We start from the raw sequence: 7,540 nt of genomic DNA, 5'->3' as shown, positions 1-7,540 counted from the left end.
TCTTAGCGACACCACATAAAGGACTTTAAAAGAAATGCCACAGTCGGGCGTCTGAGCGACACCACATAAAGGGCTTTAAAAGAAATGCCACAGTCGGGCGTCTGAGCGACACCACATAAAGGGCTTTAAAAGAAATGCCACAGTCGGGCGTCTGAGCGACACCACATAAAGGGCTTTAAAAGAAATGCCACAGTCGGGCGTCTGAGCGACACCACATAAAGGGCTTTAAAATAAACAATCATAGTGAATATCCCGGAGGTAGAACCATCCCAGAGATACTCGATAATAACAATAATATCACGGGTTAGTCAACAATAATAATAATCATAGTTATCACAAGTCACGAGTAGTAATTCCATTTTTGGTTAACCGTTTCACCTCCGGAGACCGACACTAAGACCGACACCTGACCCATCCCAGACTGTAATCCTTAACCATGGACAGGGCTATTCGAATAGATTTATTCTCTGCAGAGGGTGTACTCTTTACCCACGAGTAACGGATTTCTTTAGTCCATCGGGACTAATTCCGTCTACGGTCTTTTTGTTGAAAACACACCTAACTTGCACACACCAGCTTAACTCACACATGTCTGGAATCACCCACGACACCTGTTAAGAAAACTCTAAGTGGGGAGGCTACAACCTCGCGTAGCATGGGATCAAATTTATATCGCGCGCTCTAAGGGGTGGCCTCCCCTCTCGGTCCCAACCGGAAACACCCATGCCCCCGGACCAGGTGGCCTGCCTACCAGCTACAACCGGTATCTTCCACCATGGCCTCTCTGTACGGTGTGTGCTAGAAAGAGGTTGACAACTTACTGAACCATACTCTACTTGTTGTAGAGACGAGTGGTAGTACGAAACAAGTATGGGGGTTACTGGAACAAGACTCGATCTACGGTCGACTCAGGAGGTTTAAGTATTCCCTGCTTGATTAGTATAACGAATACATATTTCAACCAACAGAGTCACCGCTCATATCACCTTACCATGCCATACCAGACATAATCGTCCCGACGGAGACCGGCGACAAACTCATGCCTACCCAAGGCAGAGGTTTTCCCGGGTTCCTGCCGGTATGCATGCAAGGCACATGAGGGTGATTATTATCACAAGTGTGTTCATTTCCAACAGCCTGGAAATCACTAATATGCACTCATGCATATGATCATACCACATGAAATAACGAGTCCTTCGAAATGCGGTGGTGTTATAAATGTATCCACGATCACACCAAAAATATTATGCCGGGATTCAGAATGCTTGCCTTCAATGTTGTGGAGGGGTGAGGTGCTCTCCAAAACTTTTGAAAGTTTCTTCTCTCTCCCCAAAATCCTATTTAAAAATATATTTGAATTAACACACATCTCAAAAACAGTACAAAAAAGTTGTTTGAAATTTTTTCAAATAAATCTTAAAATAAACTAGACCAAATTTGAGGAAGGTAGGAAAAAGAATCAACTCATTTGGACTTATATTTAAAAAGTTATAGCCAGTCAAAGATTTGGTCAAATCTGTTTTTAAAATAAAACAGAAAAGAAAACGTTTCGGAGGTGAATACGCTTTCGGAGCGGGGAAAACGTACTGGGGAAAATACGCCTTCACTTAATCCCACGTGGACAGGCACGGGGTCACTGACAGTGGGTCCAGAGGGCCCACTGGTCAGGTTTGACCAGTCTTCTCCCTCCTCTTTCTCTGTCCCGAGCGGAGGCGGGACTCCGGCGATCGCCGCCGGCGATTGGCGGCTCCGTTCGAGAAACCGAAGTCATCCACGGGTTCAGGGGGTCGAGGCGGTCCCGCCGATGGGTGTTACGGTCTCGGGAGTGGACGGGGTCGTCGGTGGTGAGCTTTGCGGCGGACGAAGAGCTTCGGGAGCAGAGTGGTTTTGGGGCTACGGTGGTCCTCGATCAAAATCGAGTAGTGGGAATGGTTTACGGGAGGATGAGGGGGCTCTTGGTGGAGAGAACGGAGAGTGGGAGGCCCTGGTGGTGCCGAATTGGCCGGGGCAGTGGTGGCGGCTGCAGTTGCCGGAGGTGGGGAAGAAGACCTCCCCCGGGTCGATTGGCTGCCATGGGAGGACTAGGGGAGCATTCTAAGGCTTCCTGTGTGCTCGGGGAGGCTCGGGGGCCTCCTTTTATAGCTCGTCGAGGTCGGTTCCGCGGCGGCCGGATAAGCTCTCCAGCGAACCGCCTCTTTGTAGCTTGCAGGGCAACGTGGCGTGGCTGGGGATGACGGCAGGAGCTAGCGGACGAGTAGGCACTGCTCCAGGGGCGAGCTGGCGAGCGGAGGTGGCTTTGGCGGCGCCGACATGGGCAGAGGCTGTTGGGCGGCGGCGGCGGCTAGCTCTTGGCTTGCCGGGCGTGGCGAGGGGCGGCTTGGCGCGTAGCGGTGAGAAAGGGAGTGCGTGGCGAGGCTCTGCAGTGTGGGCCAAAACCGTGGGGGCCAGCGTGTCGGCTCGGCGCACGTGCGTGCCAAACGCACGCTCTGCTCGCGCTCTGGGCGTGCACGGGACGTGCTCGACGTAATGCCAGAGCATGGTAGAGGTCGCGGTCGAGGCGGGCAATTAACAGACCCAGGTTAGGAGTAACGGGGAGTCTAGTGGACATGCTAGTTTGATCAGAGGTGCAAGTTCACAGTGCAATGCCACAACTCATGTCAAAACAGATCATGCCCATAGGGTGTTTGACAAAATGCTAAGGGCACTTAGGCAAGTCTTGGAGTGGTCAGAAACTCCAGATGGAAGTCTCTTTAGATGTACAAGAGGGTGGTGAGGTTAGTTAGCCAAAAGCAGAAACTTGCTAGTGTAAGTTTACCAAAACTTCAATTCTGGACAGAAAACAAATGGCATTGTTGCAAGCACTTAGAATCATCCAATGGGTCCACTCTCCTGGACTTAAGGGTTTGGCAAGGGGGACTACCAGTAGGAGAAATAATCAAGGGTTAAAGAGCAAGTAAAATGGTGGTTGCTGTACAAATCATCAAGTTGGTCCAGAATGGAAATGAGGTTGATTCACTCAATATTTTCAAAGAACAACCCTGGATTTTTTGCACAAAGTGGAATAATATGCTCCTACTGACCTCCCCTAATTTTGGTAGAAGTTTTAAAGAAATATCTAAATGGGTTGCAGTGCAAAATGCACTCTGGACCAGAGAAGAAAAATTGAGTGTAGGGCTCAAAATATTTCATGAATGAAATATATTTTTGCATAAAAGTGATTTAAAAACATCACATGACATCTCCAAATTTTTGTGGAAATTTTAAGTGAATCTATCAAATGGTTGTAGTTCAAATATGGCCATTTAACCTTGAAAAACTATTTTCAAGAAAGTAAAGATCAAGCAATTAAATTAGTTAATTAGTTACACTGATAAAAGGAAAGTTTTTCTTGAGAGGTTAAACAAGTCCAATAACACATTTGAAAAGTAATTTTCTCTTTGGGAAAAACTCATCAAAACAGGGAAAGAAATGATTTAAAAAAATCAAAAAGGAGCTCAGATATCCAAAGTTTTAATTCCTGGCAAAATTTTAATTCATTAAAACAAGGCCAAATTTTTGGGGTGTCACAATACTAACCCCCTTAAGAAAAATCTCGTCCTCGAGATTTGCTAAAAGCGGTGTTAAGAAAATATTACGCAATAAAGATGTGGCTACAGTGAGAGGGCAATAAGTGGTGAAAAACCACAGTGTGAAAACTGGTGCTGCGTGGAAGAGTCTACGGTTCGGGACAAAAACGTGTGATTTCTACGCTGGATATAAATTTAGAATAACTCCTAAATTTAAATATACGCTGGTCGTATCCGAGAGCACAGTGCTCCCTCTGGCTGACAGGTGGACCCGGGGTCCATTGTCAGTCTCCTCTTCTCCCTCTGGTTCTTCCTTCTACCTCCTCTCTCCCACGCGCTTTCTCGCGCTTTCTCCACCGGCGATGCCTAATGCGTAGGGCATCTAGGCCGTACAGTGGTAGTGCGCGGCGTGCTAGCTGCCGGTGCAGTGTGCACTCACCTCGCGGGCCAGCGCGCTGTCGGCACTGCTCGCGGATTCGACTCCGAACACCGGCGTTCGGCGACGAGCGGCGTTGGTGGACTTCGCCCACCGTACACCGAGCTCGAGCTATAAAACGGCCGGGGTGCCTCTCTCTTCTTCCTCACACCTGGCCTCACTTCTCCTCCTCCTTTCTCCATTACTGCTTACAGAAGCTTGGGTGAGGCTCTAATGGCGGAGGCGATGCCGGACTGGTTTGTGATCCTGATATGCGGAGGGCTGGCGACACTGCTGGGGCTCTCTGTGCTCCTGTGCGTGATGATCTTCGACGAGTGTCGCGACGCTGCGGCTCGGGCGTTGGCTCTCCGCGGTGGTGGTGATCATGAGGAGTAGATGGAGTGTGCCGGGTGCTAACTGTTGTTAGGGGGTGATTAGCTGGATGTAACACCGTTGCAAGGTTTTGCAAACAGTGTATGTGTCCGAATGATTATGGTTGTGAGTCTGCTGCGTGGGGCTGTGTGAAATTAATTAATCCATGTCGTGAGAAGGGGCAGGTGTAGCAACTCAGGGAAAAGAAATCTCACTCCAGGATTTTGCGAGGGAAAAACAGTTAATTTAAAGGAGCATAAACCACAACAAAAACTACACACATTAGTAGAAGCCAAAATAATTGACTCGTCGCACAAATTTGGGGTACCATGCATAAGATACACGCAAATATAAATGCTGCAAAAACAAATACAGTAGTGACGTCTAAAATGAAAACGGTAACTGGACGGGGTCCTGATAAAATGTCTCTGGTAAAGGAATACACTCCTCTTCTATCGGAGGAAGTGGATTGACCAGTCGATGTATGCGTCTCTCCGGGTCAGGTCTTAGTGGTCTGCCGATGGCAATCTGAGGATTTAAATCTGCGAGGCTCTGGAGATAATCCATCACTCGCTGGTTCAAATGCTCTTGAGCAATGATGTACTGGATAAGGTTGGCCAGAACTGGGTCTCTCTCAATACGTCCACCGGGAAAAGATGTTACTTCTCCGGGTGCTGCACAACTCGGAAAGTAATAATATCCCCGTTCGCGGGCATAGGGTACTGCGGATCGAAGAAGAGCAATCGCTTCTTTCGCAGCAGCTTCTATGGCCAGGTGTGGGGTTGGCATAGATTTCCCCACGAAGGAAACTTCCGTTGGATCTTGATTGGAGTCTACGGGAGGGATGTGTACTGCTGCCCAATATTCCGAGGTGGATGGGGTGATCCTTGATTTGAACAGCTCGTACTGAGGTGGCTGGGTAGAACCCATGGTACTACGGGTAAAATCCCACAATATTTTGACAAAGCTACCTGGGGTTGCATCTGGGGTTCTCAGATGAATGCTGGGGCTCGGCATGACAGGAAAAAGTGCGAGTGTGGTGCACAAAGTGGGGGTTGCTGGGTAAGGTCACAAGGTGGCCTTTATATAGCAATGGAGCCGGATCGTTTTACCGTGGTGAAAGGTAATAAATTTGCCAGCTTAGCTCCAAAGGTCGAGTCAGTGTCAGAGATACACATATCTCATAAAGAGACGCGTTACTGTGGTTGTCGTCGGGTTGGTTTTGGTAGTTGTGCCCGGAAAAGTATGCAACTATGCGCTGACCAAAAATGCAAGGCCACTATTAAAACAGAGGCACAATGACAGGCTGCGTTAATATACACGGTCGCATGATTACAAAGCGAGGATACACTGAAACTCGGTGCTACTCACACGGCTTAGTCTACCTCGTTTATGTCTAAACGGGCGTGCCTGGTGGATGTCGAGGCTTCTCCATGTGTCTCACTGCCGGGATTAGTCGGAGATGGCGGAGGAACTGAAGGGTCGAGGTAGTGATGATGACCATCGCGGGGATTGTTGGCCACAACCCCGTTGGAGTGTGCTCCCAATATGCGACGAAGCACTTCTGGGGTTATCGCAGCACCTTGGCCGATGGCTGGGGCAGGCCTCAGGGACTCGATCGGGTGTCCAAACAGCACGACTGGGTTGTCGGCATTGGGCTCGTTTTCTTCTCTCGCCGGAGCTCGACGAACCAGCTCTCCACGAGCTGCGATTAGATCAATAGTGATCTGGTCGAACAGTGCCTCTAGTGCTCTTACATAACGCACTAGGTGCAACAATGCGGGGTCCGTCTCGTGATCTCCGTTGGCAACTTGGGGTGGTCTACCATACCCTTCACGTCTGGGGTAGTAGTGGAACGAGCGACAGTTAACTCTGAGCGACAAGTGCCTGAGATGAACTATAGCCTCTCGAGCGGCTAGCTGGATGGCTTGTGGCTCAAAGGAAGTTGTCCTTCCGGTGAACCTGTAGGGGCGCTCGGGTGCTAGACCCCTACCGTAGATGTGCACAGTGGCCCAGAATTGACGGTCTTCACCGCTCATGGGTCCTTGATACATGACATATTCTGGTGGCTCTTCTAACGCATAGGCACGACGGGTGAGGTTTGCGAGTATGGTCACAAAACCTCCAAGGTTGGTTGCTGTGGTCTCGTTGTGCACTATGGGTCCAGGCATTGTGGCTCGGTTTGGGGTAGCGGCTGTGCGGTGCTGTGTTGGGACTAGCGTGCCCTTTTATAGGAAAAAGGGGGCGGAGTCTTCCTTCGCACACTTGCGAGAAAGGACTATTTAGGGGCCGTTCACTGGCGCATGAGTGACAGGTTAGGTTGATAGGTTGGGCACCGACTGCCAAAAGGTGTTGGGTCACTGTGTGGTTATCTTGCACGAGAAGCTTGGCTGGGGTTTGGCTAAGGTCTAGTGGGTTGGTTTGCCTAAGTTTATTGACCTGGCTAAGATAGGATTAGCCAATGGTCAGCCTGGCTCTGATACCAAGTCTGTCACGACCGGTTCTCCGGACATAAATTTCCAGAAAAGACCATCGTGCTCATCAGCCCCAGGATTACTGTTAGCTGATGAGGCTCCAACTTGATATAGAAATTCCAAGCAGAATACAACATATGTAGTACAAGACCATTCTGGCCTGTGAGTACAACAAACGGTTTCTAGTGGTTGATGGCGGAAGCGGTCTGTGAAACATCAGTGTCTATGGGGCTCCATTTCCCACAGGAACAGCTGACCAGGTTAACTCCTATCTTCGCGAGGCTGCTATCTCCATTGTGTGGGTTCCGGGGCTGACATCGCGTCGCTCCTCTCCGAGCAAGAAAATCTGGCCAAGACAATAGCCAGGGACAAGCCAGTGAGTACTTTGAATGTACTCGCAAACATCATGAACACAGGTATAATATAACAATGATGTGCTAAAAATATTTTATGCTCATGACGTCAGTCACAAACGATAAATGAAACTCTGATGCGTGCAAGCAAGTTATTTATAAAAATGCAATAACATGGTAGTATTAAAATTTATGAAACAAATAACAAGCAATGCCACAGTCGGGCGTCTGAGCGACACCGCATAAAGGGCTTTAAAAGAAATGCCACAGTCGGGCGTCTGAGCAAAACCACATAAAGGGCTTTAAAAGAGATGCCACAGTCGGGCGTCTGGGCGACACCACATAAAGGGCTTTTAAAGA

This window comes from Triticum dicoccoides, chromosome 4B, assembly GCF_002162155.2.
Source record: "Triticum dicoccoides isolate Atlit2015 ecotype Zavitan chromosome 4B, WEW_v2.0, whole genome shotgun sequence".
Classification (NCBI taxonomy): domain Eukaryota; kingdom Viridiplantae; phylum Streptophyta; class Magnoliopsida; order Poales; family Poaceae; genus Triticum; species Triticum dicoccoides.
Note: the sequence above shows the minus strand (reverse complement) of the source record.